This window comes from Chelonia mydas, chromosome 13, assembly GCF_015237465.2.
Source record: "Chelonia mydas isolate rCheMyd1 chromosome 13, rCheMyd1.pri.v2, whole genome shotgun sequence".
Classification (NCBI taxonomy): domain Eukaryota; kingdom Metazoa; phylum Chordata; order Testudines; family Cheloniidae; genus Chelonia; species Chelonia mydas.
In genome coordinates this window covers 26,795,203-26,809,690 of record NC_051253.2, presented here as the reverse complement: position 1 = coordinate 26,809,690, position 14,488 = coordinate 26,795,203, and the positions used below count along the sequence as shown (strand labels likewise).

Here is a 14,488-nt window from a genome sequence, read left to right as displayed (position 1 = left end):
ATCAGGGGCGACTGCCTCCTTGAGTGCAGTGACCCCAAGTGGGACAGAAACCAGTGAATTAAGCTTTCTATCAGTTCCCTCCATGGTGAGGTGAGGCTGGCCAGTCTCTGATCCCCTCAGTACTGAGGTGGTGCTCCCCCGTCAGTCATTCTCCTGCCTTCTCCCTTGGCTTCTTTTTCAAACTGAGGCACCATATTAGTGAGTCTCCAGCCTTGAGGACGAGTTGCTGTTTTTAAAGATCTATGATATATCTTAGTCAGTATCTCTGCTATTTCATCCTTCATTCCCTTCCCAAACCTCCCCCGAACGCCATCTGGTCCCGGTGATTTACTGCCCTTCAGTGCACTTTGGTTTTTTGTTGGCGAATTTATATTTAATTTTTATATCCGTTATCATTCAGGGAGGAAAGGGAAATGCTTTGGGGGCCCAGAGCAAGAATAAAATTGAACATTTTAGTGCATTTCCTTTGTCTGAGAGATTTTGTTTGGTTTTATCTGTATCTTGGCAGGGTTTGTTTTCCCCCTCCAATTTCGAGCATCATTCAGAATAGGCTGCAGTGATTCCAGCAAACTCCCAGGACAGTAAACTACACTCTGATTAACTCCAGGACTGTAAGAACTAGCATCTGCCACTCTCACTACTGGAGTGTATAGTCCTGTTGGTTCTATTGGGACCCCTCTTCACTGAGGTACTGCTCTATGAAAGGGCAGGAGAATCTGGTCCTTAATGCAGCTGTTTGCATGTGAAGTTGGGGATTATATACAATAGAGGCAGGTTTTTCTTCTCAGGTCTTCTCTCAAGCTTGATCATGGTGATTGCCTCCTATGTCATCTTGTATTTTATAGGTGTGCGTGTGAGGTAAATTGAATTTGGTTGCAGCATGAATGATGCTTTGCACCTTCCATCCAAGGATCCCAGCCCATTTTACAAACCTTATCTGAGTCTAACTCCATGGTGCAGGAGGCACAAAGAGAAGCAGCCAAAGTCATCTACTACGTCTGGTAGAACCAGGGAAGGAACTCACATCTCCAGAGGCCCCTTTCTGTGGCTTCAGCGCCCAGCTGTCCCTCTTCCATCACATGTTTTCACATTCACACATGCTCCTTTTGGACTTTTCCCTATTTGTGAGGGGAGAATTTCAAAGGATTGGAAGTTTGCCTCAGATTAGGAGGTCCCATGGGTTTGCTTGCTTAATTTTCTGATCTAGGGAGGAAGGATGAAGTGGTTCAGCTCTTCATCCAAAATACCAATAGAACCTGCCTCTCATCCCTCCCCTTCCTCAACCTAATCCCATAATTCTCTGCACTTCTGGGTTCTACCCTGGAGTGGAAGCAGGAAATGCCCCAACCTCCCTGTGAAAGCCTGTTCTCATGACATTTCTACCCTGCTGTTGCAGAGCTCAGGGGTTTAGATAATCATGCAAGCTTCTGAGAAGTCTTGCCAACCCATGGAAAAGTCCAGCTAATATGAATGATGGGCTTAACCCAGCTGACGTTGACAACAGCATGGCCACTGACTTCAAAGAGAGCAATATTGGACCCTATGAGTACCTGCAAATTCATAAAGCACTTCACTGTGTCCTTTAGGATGGAAGAAAGTGCTGCTATATGGAAAAATTACCTGATCTATAGCCTCAATCAATGTAGAGGCTCCATCACATACAGCTCTGAACCACTGGGCAGCTGAAGATTATTTTCTTTAGTTTGCAGTGGGATTCTAGCTCATTAAATAGGTGCAAACTCTCTATTGGTGAAAGCCCAGCAGGTTGTTACCCTGTCTCCCTTTAACGTCAGCAATTTGGACCTTCTGCAGTTTGGCTGCACGTCAGAGCCTGGATGGAGTCTCTAATTAGCAAGGAGCAAGGCAGGTTTCTCATCTGGCAAACCAGACTAATGAACTGACCTTCCACTTTAACATTTATCATCATTGACAGGGCCCTGTCCACACCTGCTGGTTTTCCATCAGGTAGTTTGGCTACCTGGATATCTTATAAACAATGTGAACAATTTTATCTGGAGTTGAATGAAAAAGTTAGTAGCCGGGAACGGTTATTTGGGGAATCTTTACGCATTTGGGGATTATGGGAAGAGAGCACTGGTGCTGATTTAATCCCTGCATTTGTACCTCGTCACTTCGCTAATCCCAGACAAAGCAGATTTGATGGATGGGGACAAGAGAACTAATTAGATCTCGGTCACGGCCTGTATGCGCTACCAGAACACAAATAACTAAGGTCCTCACTTGGATGAACCTCAGAAAGGGCTTGCTTTGAGTTTGGTTCTGTGTGGGTGAGATTTTGGTGCAGGGATGGGTCTCACTTTTTAGAAACCATTTTGCCCATCTCTGTCATAAAAAAACATTATCTGCTCTGCTTGAGCACAAGGGAGACTTGCGCAGGAGGAAGGCAATTTGTGAGGGCAATGGTGAAGTAGCTTCCATGCTCTGTAGCTATGAGGGTGTCCCTCCACAGCAAGTTGTGGGCCTGTGATTTCCTGCAGGTGCAGCTATTGGCTGTAGAATTCTTTACCTGATGTCTCCAATAAGAACTCCCCAGTCTAGGTATTTCTTCTCATGCCTCCACAGGGGAGAATCAGTTGCATCATGGGAGATGCAGTCCAGCAGAGAGCCCAACCCACAGGACAGAATGGGGGCACAAGGCACCTTGAACTAAAACTCCCTTCAAGCTCCCAGCAGCTCAGGCAGACACAGATTAATATTGCAGTGACCTGAAACAAAATGTTTCAATTCAATTCAATCACCCAAAACCCACCAAAAATCGATAATTTCAGCAACGTTTTACTGTGGGATAAACGTTTTACTGTTTTACTGTGGGAAAAACTTCAATTTTAGCAGAAAGCACTTTTCCCTGTGGGGAAAAAAAAGTTTTGGTGGAAAATTCCTGCCCGGCTCCAGTAATCAGTTAACATGACCTCTACACATGAATTCACTTAAAATGGTGTGTTCAGTGGTATTTCCCCACAACAAGGCACTCTCACTCAACTACCCACCGTGTCCTCGCTGTGTGTATAATCCATGCTAACACAACGTAGCTGTATGTCCTCCCTGGTAAGAGCTAGTCCTTCAGACTACGAAGTTCATGCTTTGGGATCCAAAAGTCCTGGATCACTGCAGGCGACACAACCAGCAGCAGGCATTGTTAAATGCATTTAATTCAACTGCAGTCTATGCTGGCCCTGTCTGCTGTCCCTTGTCTGCTGAGGATTACAAAGTGTTGGATTATCCTCTTACCACAGCAGGCAACAATTTGTGTTTCCTGATTCTTGTAGGTCGGAGCCGAGTCCATAAAGGGATACCGTGCCTGCTCCCGGACTGGTGACAGGAAGGATTAACCGACACAGACGCCAGACACCATTCCCGGTGAGCCACTGATCATATCTTCTGTTACACTTTAGAGTCAAACGAGTGTTATCTGAGAATGTTTGCATTCTCCTGCTGACATTGTGCTGGTGAAACTGGAGGGGCCAAATGGTGGTACTCAAGGGGGGATTTAACCAGGTTTCTAGATCTGTGGTAACAACTGGTTGCATTAATGTAAGCATCCCCGAGACCTCTGGTTACTCTAGGGCTAGAGTGTGGTTCTGACCGGCATGGTGCCCAGGGACTAGGCACAATGGAAATACTGGCGCTCAGGGGGAGCCAGAACACTGAAGGGCTAGTGCCGCTGCCCAAGAGGATGACAGGGATAGATCAAAGCCTTGCTCTGGTGTCTCTGCACTGTCCAGCAGAGCAAACTCTGCATCCTTTCAAACAGTGGTAGAAGGGCTGCACTCCCTCTGTGTTTCCTGGAGCTCTGGTGGGGCCATGCCAGGCTGAGACACTGCCTCTGGCTCCCCGTGCTCCCACTGGAGCAAGGCAGCTCCACCATCCCTCAAATCTTAAAGGAGCCCTTAGCATTTAGGGCAATAAATAATTCAGCAATAAGGACCATCAGGAAGGGCATTTCCAGGATGTTAATGACTGACGCAAAACCAGTGATTAAGGGTATTCCTTCAGTGCAGACTCAGCTCAGGTGATGGGCACCTGGGCCACCCTAACCCGGGTGTGAGCTGCCACACTGCAACAACCTGCCACTCTGCAATGCCCTACCACAGTTATTCTGTCCTCACTGGCGCTGTGCTCACCCATGGGCGACACTAGGATTTCTGGGGGCAACTCCCAGGGTTCTTTGGGCTGCAGTAAACTGAGCTGCTCTAGTGAATGGTGGGAGACCCTGTCCGTCCTTCTGGTCACGCAGGGGGAATTGTGGGAAGGCAGTGGAGGGTTATCAGCACTCGAGTGATGTAGCCTGCATCCTCTCCCCCACTGCAGAGTGAGTGGGTTACCAGCCTGAGTGAAAGCAACACCTGAGCTCTAGCCTGCACACTCAGCTGGGCAAGCCTAGGTTGGAAGCACCGTCACACGGGAGTAAGAGGGTTTTGTGTGTGGACGGGAGGAGGGTTCGGAGCAACACCCTGGGTAGAAGCCCAAGCCTGCAGTGAAGTTATACCCTAAATATCAGGAAATGCTGATCCTGGGGTCATTGTCACTATGGGAACTGGAGGGCAAACTCCTGAATGCTCCCTCAGGGTTTTTTAGACCTTACTACTCACACAAAGCTGCCCGTCAGGATCTTTCATTGGGCAAACTCTCATTGTCTTTGTTGGGAGTTTTGTGCCTGTAAAAACTTGGAAAGAACTCCAGGGTTTGATCCATTCAGAGATTTGCTTGAATAGGGACTGAATGAAGACTTCAGGATCTACTCCAAAGCAACTATATTTGTGTATGCTGAGTACGTGGCACTGCATGTTAACATGGCCGCGGTGTTATATCTGTAGCAGTGGCCTTTTCCCTCATTGCATGGTTGGGGTTTATGATCGTGATGAAAGGACCTCAAAATCTTCACATGTTCAGTTCAGATAAGCCCCCGAAAGTTCAGCTGCATCTCTGGGCGTCTTGAATCTTCTAAACATGGGAACAGTGAAATTCTGGTACCACTGGCTTCTGTTTGAGATGGCCATAGAACAAAAGAAACTTTTTTGTCTTGGAATACCAAGGTTCTCACACTCCTGACCCCATGCAGAAATACAGAGGTCCACGAAACTGAAAAAGAATCAAGGAACAAAAAGTCATCCAAACTTTTGCAAACCTGAAATGCGGATCAGAGAATTGAGTCTGAGGGGGAAGGTTTAGAACTGTTCTTATTTTAGCTGAATCAGTTTCTGCTTCCAGGTTAATAGAAACTCCCTTTTCCCCATACTATTAATGAAAAAGTCTTGACACAAAATAGAACTGAAAAGTTCCATTATATAGGCAGAATAAACAAATGGCGTAACAGAAGACCCTATTCTTCATGGATAAGGGAAATACTGTGGTGTAATTAGGCTTCAGTATGAAAATTTAAATGAGTGGATTCAGCAGCTTGGAAGGAAAGGTTAAGAATATTTTTGTAAATATCACTACCAGCAGTTATTTAAGTTCAGTGTGACCATGTGTGCAATGAACACCCTAGTGCCTTATGGAGCTTCATTTTTCTTCACAGTATCTACTGCGTCCAGCCACTGTTCTTCTGTGCCCTGACACCGCTGAGCTTCATAACTGAGAAGAATGGCTTTTGTCATTCTTGAGCGATGTCAGCACAAAAATCTCAGGACCTGAATGCAGCAGATCTTTGAACTGCAGAGCCCTTACCGTCCACCGGCCTGCTGAGTTCCTGAACTCTGCGGGAAGGGTGGCAGCTCTCCTGCAGCAGAGGCTTGTGTCTCGTTCATTTCTCACTCCCCAAAGAGAATTCAGAGCTAGTGAAATAAGAGTTTATTCTAGACAGGCTCATGAAAATGCCATTATTCTGGCAATCTGGGAAGGGCAATGAAAATGCTCATTATTTGGAGTGTCCAGAAAGTGTTGTGAAACTACCCGTTATTCTGGCGATTCAGAAAAGGTGCCAGAATACCTGTTGTTCTGGCAATCAGCACTGGTTGTGAAAATGTCCGTTAGCTGGTTGTGTGGATTGGAGTAGTTCTCGTACTGCCAGTATTTAAGTTTCTCAGGTGAGAGTGGATGAATGAAACTCGGTCTCCCCTCTCGGAAACCAACAGTGTCGGTGAGCTCCATCACGGGGTCTAATTGCAAATTAATCCAGACTCTAATCACTTGTTCAGGTCAGTTATTAGCCAGGGCTGTTCCTGTCCTTTCAGGATTAGTGCAGCACTCCATAGCACTATAAGCTGTGGCCCGCCGGTGAACTTCTTAGCCCCCGAGTGGGCGAGGGAAAGAAGGGGTGTAACATGTTTCCGTATTTGGAAACGACAAGGTGTGTGTGTGGCGGGGGGAAATGGCAAGTATCAACATTTTGAATGTATGTAGCAGACTCTGCCTGCAGTTGGTATTGAGATATTTCGGTTACTGATTATTGTAAGACTTGTGGCTGAGGTTGTGTGATTTCAACATAAGAGTTAATGGAGTTGCGTGATGGAGTCAAGAAAAGCTTAACTGTACGGACGAATTATCCTTCTGGGCCTATGAGATCTTTGTCAAGGAAAGGAATGTGCAGTAGGATAACAGATATATTTGGAGTGACTACAAAGCTGTAATTCACTCCCAGGGCTCCACTGATGTCATAAACCACGAGAACACGACTTCAGCACTTTAGGAATGGAAGCACTGAGCAAAGCCTTGAGAGTGAATTGAGCCTAACGTCGACTCCTCGGCTATCAGTTGCTATTTAAAAGGCTCACTTTGCAACTTTAACTTTTCAACATGAGATAGGCAAGTGCTTTGTACTTTGGCCTGTTGGCGGCTGGCGGGTAAACTCTCCATCTACCCAGTTCTCTGTTTCACTCTACATGATTATAATCAGCTGATATGATATCACAGTGTGATGCTGGATTGCTGTACGGTTTTGGGTGCGTCTGATGGGGAAGTTGGGGAGTGTGTTTCAATCTGTCCCCATTTAATTTTTATCAATCCACATTGTCTGATACTGTGACATCACTTCCAGAAGCCAGGTTAACGAGGGAGGAGCTGTGCTTCCCACATGCAGCTAATGACAACTGTTATTGTTGTTAGACCAGGAGGTTAGGATCCCAATGTGCTGTTACTGGCTCTGCCACTGTTTCCCTTTGTGACCTTGGGGAAATCACTCAATCTCTTTATGCCCTTCTGTCTGTAAACTGGGGGTATTAACAATACAGTCTTCAGGTTCTTGTGGTGCCATACCATGCTTTAGAAAGCACAACGGAAAAATAAACAAAAACCAACAAATAATCAAAATCACCCTCAGAAAATTCAAAATAAATAAAACAAATTATGTGGTTCTGTTCAGGACGAAAGGGCACAAACAGGACAAAGGTCTGCCGAGTCCAGTGGTATATTCTGCAGTGTCTACAGCACATAATAATAATAATAATTAATTTATATTATGGTAACACCCAAACATTCCAACTAAAATGGGGTTGCCCTTGTATTGACTGCCGTACAAACATGGACGAGATAGGCCCTAGGTAGGAGAACTTACAGGTACTGATGGAAGAGGGGAAGTGGTTAGGGCCTGAGGCTGGCATGCTGGCGACCTGGGTTCAACTCATCAGGCTTCCTGTCTGGCCTTGGGCAAGTCACTGTGTGCCACAGTTCTGCACCTGCAAAGAGGAGCTCATGATGCTTCTGTACTTGAGGTGATTGGGAGGTTAGATAGGTTAAAATGCTCATGTGTTCTGGTAATGGTGACCATAACAGTACCTTAGCTAGGTGCCTTTTGGCTGAATAATTTGACTAATGTGCTGTTATTTCTCGTTCTGGAATCAAGGTGGAGAGATTTCATATGTAATAAGATCATGATTAATGTTTAGAAATAGCCCTAGCCCTGAAATATTTCAGACTAATCTTCTTTTGCCCTGCCTTCTCTCAAAATTTATATTATCCAAGTTCAGGTTCCCCAGACACTTTCAAAAAACATAATTCTAAGCATATACAATTCTGTCTGCTAGGAGGGCATGGGGAATCTGAACTTGGATAACACATATTATGAGAGAAGACAGGGAAGCAGATGATTAGTTGGAAACATTTAAGTTTCAGGGCTTCCTTAACACCTAATTCGCTATCTGATTTTATATAAAATATACCGTGGAGAGCTGGATTTTCAAAGTGCTCACTATTGACTTCAGTGGGAGCAGAGTTAGTCCAGTACTGAGTGTTTTTGGAGATCCTACTGTGTACCTATGAAGGTCAGTGTTCGTCACATTTCCTATTTCATCCCACTGAAGACCAACTTCTGGTCTTAGAATTGTTGTCATTGTTCCCTAGGGTTGGAGGCCAAAGTCCTTTGCAGAAAAAACAAAGGATTTGGATTTTGTTTCTGGGGGGTCTTAGGCTTTCTACTGTCCCAAGGTAAGGTGCCATTGCCTGAGCACACTGATAAAGCTGGTGAAAACAGAACAACATATTTCTGTATTTCCTTTAGCTCTTTGGGGGGGCGGGGGGTTAAGGAAGTAATAATCTAGTTAGTGGCAGAACTTTGCATTGAATTGCTCTTGGTAGTTTTAACCAGGGCTGAGTAGATAACTACCCATTAGTAGATAACAACTAATTCCTCTTACTGTCCCATACCTTTATCTGAGTGACACCATGAAGGAGGAGAATGGGATCAATCCTAAAAATATGGCACCACCATTTAGGGGTGGATTGTGACTCGTATCACTCATCTGCAGAAGGGTGTAATCATCCCTGATATGCCCTTATGGAATCTACCCAGTTTGGGGGTCTGGGTGTGCAGGGTTCCTCTCCTGCACACTCCCTCCCCAGAGCAGGTGGGTAGGGTGCGGTAGGGGACGGGTGGAGTCTTGGTTTTTGTGATCTCCGGTGATCACTCAGGCCCAGATAGACGGAAGTCAGGAGCAGGGCTGCCGGTGGGGGCAGTTTGCCATGGACCACCCGTTTGAGAGGGCCCCAAGCCTGAGGAGTTCTGTGACTCAGCACACCAGGTTGTGACGTTTGGAATGGGGAGCCGGGCCCAGCCAAGTAGCACAGGAGCCAAGCCACCATTGTGAGATGAGTCCATAGTGGGCTCGCTCTCCAAACCCCCTCTTCTGCAGGGCCTCCCTTCAGCAGTAATATTTTTGGGGGGCGCGGGGAGCGCTCAGTTTCAGATTTTGCCCCGGGTTCCCCAAACCTCTGAGTGGCCCTGGTTAGGAGCCTAAATACTTCTGAGAATCTGAGCCTTGCTGCTTACGGTGCTTCCAAGATCTGCTTTATTCTGCGTTCATTTCCAACCAACTGTGCATAACAAGAAGAGCTTCTGCAGCACCCCGCCCAAGCTCTGCCTGGGACACTCAGCCCTAAAGGCAGAGTCCCCAATACCACCGCTCCACTCCCCCAGCTTGCCACCTGGAACAGCTGAGCAGGACAGGGTGCATTGTGATTTAATATTGGTACAGTCCAGCAGTAAATTACTATCCTCGCTGGGAGTGGGGAGGGAGAAGGATGGAAGTTGTATCTCAAGGAGCGTATCAGAGGCCCAGTGACTCCAGGGGCCGCACAGCATCCACAGAACTCAGGACTGTGCTAAAAGTCAGGAATGAGGCCCCCTTTCATTTTATTTATTCAGATTAACTATACGGCACTCATGAAATGCTCTAGGCCCTGATCTTGCACTGTTAGAGTCGATGTGAGCTTTGCCATTGACTTCAAAGAATCTAGCATCAAGCGCTAAATGCCCTACAGCAGCATGATGTTCTCTCCTTCCCACTGGAATTCCATTACAACATGGTTTTTAAGTGGGAAGGCATGCACTTGAAATAGTTTGTGTGGATTGACTGTGTGCTGGTTTTCAGCTAGAGGTTGTTGGCACGTCTGAGGTTTGGGGGGATAAGAAATCTGGGTGATCCACGGTGGTCCTGTTACTGGTACCTTTGTGGGGAAATGTTTTGGCTCTAGCAGCAGAATTTGGATCCAGATTTTGAAGACCCCAGTTGATTCATTGTAAGATCAGACGGGGCCATATGAAAAATTCAAGTCCAGATTTCAGCATCTTGGAGTTGGGATTTTGGTTTGGGACTTCTCTGCTGTTGTGATGTTTATTGAAAGTAGGGAGATGACTGGATAGCAAGTGAAAAACAAGGTTGCAGGGCCTGTGGCCCACCACAGCACAGAGGAAATCACTTGCTCACTTACTGCATCAGGGTGAGAGCCTTAAATAGCAGGTGGTATCTGAGCACGGATACCTGCCAAGAACAGGTTGAAGGAGGAAGCATGAAGAGGTGCTATGACATTAAATTAACTAATGTTTGTGAAGAGCTTTGGCATTCTCCGATGGAAGGGGTGGTCGCATTGCACAATATCAGTATTTTTTAGTGGAACTGTTTCACCCATTTCTACTAATAGCAACCTTAATAGCATTTCTCCCTTTACTTTGGATTGTTCGTATACCAATCCACACCCTAATCAAAGGTACTGGGCTGAACTGAGAGATGATGTGTAAGGCCTTAACTTGGACTCGAATTGACTCTTAGAGGAGTCTCCATCTCAATGTTGGACAGTTACATCCACTGATTAGCATGCTAATTACACTGCCATAAACCTCAGTCTTTGACCTATTCATGTCTTATTAAGAAACACGTGCACTGAGCCAAATTGTGCCCTGCTTTACTTTTCCTCACTTCAAATGAGATGCAAGCAAGGACTGGTATGGAGCTCCAGTTGCTGCTGTGTTTGTACAGCACAGTGTGGCTGGTTTGGCAGGGCTGAGAAAACACACACACAGAGTTTGATTTCAGAGCCCTGCTCTGGGGAAACCAAATGAGACTATTTCACTTTCTTTCTGAATATTGGAGTCTGAACTTAGCAGGATCCAAGTCTAAAAATATCCCCCCAACCCTCATCCAGTCTCCTCTCACATCACTTTGATCAGCCTGCCAGGGAGCTAGCCCATGGAAGTTTAAATACGAGGGAGACTGCAGTCAGTCTGCATGCCCTAGTCTAGCCTTAAGGCTCAAACATGAAATGTTCTACCCATGCCTGACTAGCCCTGGGTGGTGAGAAGGAGTTGGTCCTATTTCAAATGGCTTTTTCAAGGCCAGTATTGAGTGGGCTGAGTTTGGGATTTTCCCTGAATTTTTCTAAAGCAGAAAATAAGTTCCTGGCTCTTTTAAAACACTGAAATAAAATGCAAAAAACAAAACAAAACAAAAAACCCAGGGAGATTTAGGTGAATTCACTCCTGTTTTGTGGGGAGGGATGCTGTCTGTGTGTCTGTCTATATATTTATCAATGCCTCATGGTTCAGTCTGAATTCAGATGCCTATTTTATCAGAATTCTAAGGAACCCAAGTCTAATTTCCTGTGATACTTGGGACAAGCTCATCTGTCAGGATAGAAAGAATCATAGAATATCAGGGTTGGAAAGGACGTCAGGAGGTCATCTAGTCCAACCCCCTGCTCAAAAGCAGGACCAATCCCCAATTTTTGCCCCAGACCCCTAAATGGCTCCCTCAAGGGTTGAGCTCCCAAACCTGGGTTTAGCAAGCCAATGCTCAAACCACTGAGCTATCCCTCCCAGTGATGCCCCCTCTTTGCCACATGCCGTGGAGAAGCCCTGCTAATGGAGAACGGGAATTTCTGTTGGAGAATGCCTCAACTCAGGACACTGTGGGATCCAGTTACCTACAAGCTCAGCTCTCTGTGTAGTTTGTTAATGATCCTAATAAATTCTCAGTGAACAATCAGCATCTCTCACATACGCTGCACTTTGTGCATGAATCAAGAAAGCGTGGACTCCAGAGGCAGGAGGAAACTGGCATAGAAAATCAGCTCCTTTTAAAAAATAATCCCCTGGCTCAGTCAAGAGGACGTGGCAGGGCAGCTTAGGTGACTCTTCATCGTAGGCTGTGGAAAATAGAAAGTTTTGTTCTTCAAACGCAGAGAGCCCTTTAATCTGTACCTAAAAAACATAAAGGCAAGAACACAGCTAGAATCCTTTCCAGGTGGGCCCAGTCCAAGGATTGCCTGCAGCTGTTTGAGCTGAAAAGGATTAGCTAACAAGGTCTGTCTGCATTGTTCATAGACTATAGAGTGGATGCTGCTCTCAGGCTGGTAATTCACGGGGAATAGGTGGCACCTGAAATAAATTTGTGTTTGACCAGTGAAAAACAGGCTGTGGACCGTGGCTGGTGAATGAGAAAACCAAGATGAACAATATAGTGGTTTGGAAAGCCTATGCCACGACCATTATCAGTGCAGACTTACTTTAGATCAGATAAGTTTAGAACCAGAATAAAAGACTATGTCAGTGGCAACAAAACTCATTAATTTGCTTGGCTGGACCCAAATCAAACCAGAGTAAGGGATTGTCAAAGAGAAGATTATTAGATACAGTTTGGCTCCTGTAAGGAAAGGAGGATCCATATGCAAAATTCAGATCCAGATTTCAGTCAGCTCCACATTTTTCAGGTGGGAAAGCCCCTATATTTCTTTCCTCCCACATATGTTCCACCTATGCATAGACTAGCTTGCTTGGCTTTGAATTTGAATCTAAACAGGACTGATATGGCGTCAAGTTTTCAACTCAGAGATGTGCTCTGATGTGTTAAATTTTTCATTCTTCATTGACTTTAGCTTCAAAGAAATTTCTGTTGAGGGAGCCCTTACATGAGTATGGCTGCCACGCTTGCACTGCTGTGCTCATTGTGAATGAGTGAAAGGTGGACAGAGAGAGATTCCAATTAAATTATGATAATAACCTCAATGGGCAAAGATTCAAAGATCTCTGAATGGGTAGTTATCTACTCAGCCCCGGTTAAAACTACCACGAACAATTCAATGCCCAATCAACCGGTTACAAAAGGATGGTTGTAGCACCATTGTGCCCTGAATCTTTTTAACCGATACAGGCTCATTATCTTACTTGGTTATGTTTTTAAACAAAGCATAATCATACCTCCAGGTTCTCATCTCCTCTACCAAGAGGCTGAGGAAACTGGTAGGTTTTAAACACCTGGAAATAGATCTAAAGACAATGCCACGCTGGAAGCTCTAGCTGGGAACAACCTTCAGACTCTCAGCCCTACAACTACTTATTTAGCCCAGAAAGGGAGAGTTGGAGAATTCAGTCATTTCTTTGCATACAAGAATAACAGCTCACTCGGTGCAGTTAATGGAAAGCAAGCGTCACACAGAAAAGGAAATATTTTTTCACATTGCATGTTGTGAGCCTGTGGATTACAATACTTGCTCTTTGAGAACTGAAGTCCCACTTCAACCTAAGCACCTGAACTTCAGGCATATGGGCCCATATCCCCAAAGTTATTTAGGCACCCAATTCCTATTGATTTTGGTGGAAGTTAGGCACCTAAATGGTCCACAGAGTCAATGGTAACACTCGAGCTTAGTTATGCATGTGGTTAAGTACCTTGCTGGATCTGAGCTTATGTTCTATAGCAGGCTTATAAATAGGTTCATTAATTTTACCATGACCAATAAAAAACATTTGTTATTGTTAGAGCTGAGTGATTAATTCATCCTGAATAATTTATTCGGTGAATTAGGTCTAGTTCTTTACACATAATGTCTGCCAATTGCTATCTCATCAAAATGACTCATTGTCATAGGATGGCCTGCCCCTTTTAAGGGCCAGCCCAGTTTGACTATCAGACCCAGCTGGGAAGGGGCTAGGTGATCCCTATACAAGGGTGAGAGAGTTCAGGAGAGAGAGCTGCAGCAGAGAGATGGGTTCTTGCCATAGGACCTGACGCAGGGGGATTGAAGTGAAGGATGTGTCCTCCAGTCACCACTGAAAGGGTCTGTATACACTGCAATTAGATGCTGGGGCTCGGGCTAAGGGGCTGTTTCACTACAGTCTAGATTTCCGGGCTCAGGCTGGAGCCTGGGCTCTAGGACCCTGCGAGGTGGGAGGGTCCCAGAGCTTGGGCTGTAGAATGAGCCCAAAGATCTACACAGCAATTAAACAGTCCCACAGCCTGAGGCCCGGGAGCCCAAGTCAGCACGGGTCAGCCGCGGGATTTTAATTGCACCATAGACATACCCAGAGAGGCCAAGGGGAAAGCCTCTGGGAGCAGTAGCCCAGGATGAGCAGAGGAACTGCTTATGTTTTGCTTAAATATTATGTTGGAAGAATAAACTATGTCTGGAAAGATTATCATTTGTATTACTATACTGCCTAGGAGCCCTCATCATGGACCTGGAACCCATTGTGGTAGGTGCTGTACAAACCCAGAACAGAAAGACCGATCTTTGCCCCAAGAAGCTTGCAATCTAAGGCCTGGTCTACACCAGAATTAGGTCAGCATAACTGACTCTCAGGGGTATGAACAATCCACCCCCTGAGTGGCATAGTTAAGCCAACCTCAGTAACCATGTAGATGGCGCTAGATCGACCAGTGATTACTGTGGATAACCTATGTTGACAGGAGAACCCTCCTGTCATAAATATAAAGGGAAGGGTAAACACCTTTAAAATCCCTCCTGGCCAGAGGAAAAACCC

The 14,488-nt window shown here is 45.7% G+C and overlaps 1 protein-coding gene across 5 annotated transcripts in view; it reads left to right on the top strand.

Annotated features, from left to right (window-relative positions):
* RALY (RALY heterogeneous nuclear ribonucleoprotein) overlaps nt 1-14,488 on the top strand; it is a 282,704-nt gene that overhangs the window by 82,830 nt on the left and 185,386 nt on the right. For 4 of the 5 annotated variants that reach the window (XM_037877164.2, XM_037877163.2, XM_037877162.2 and 1 more), the window contains exon 2: nt 3,288-3,378. The exons of the other annotated variant lie outside the window; for it this stretch is intronic. The gene's annotated coding sequence lies outside the window, so the exon portion shown is untranslated. The remainder of the gene's footprint in view (nt 1-3,287; nt 3,379-14,488) is intronic. 5 annotated transcript variants of the gene reach the window in all.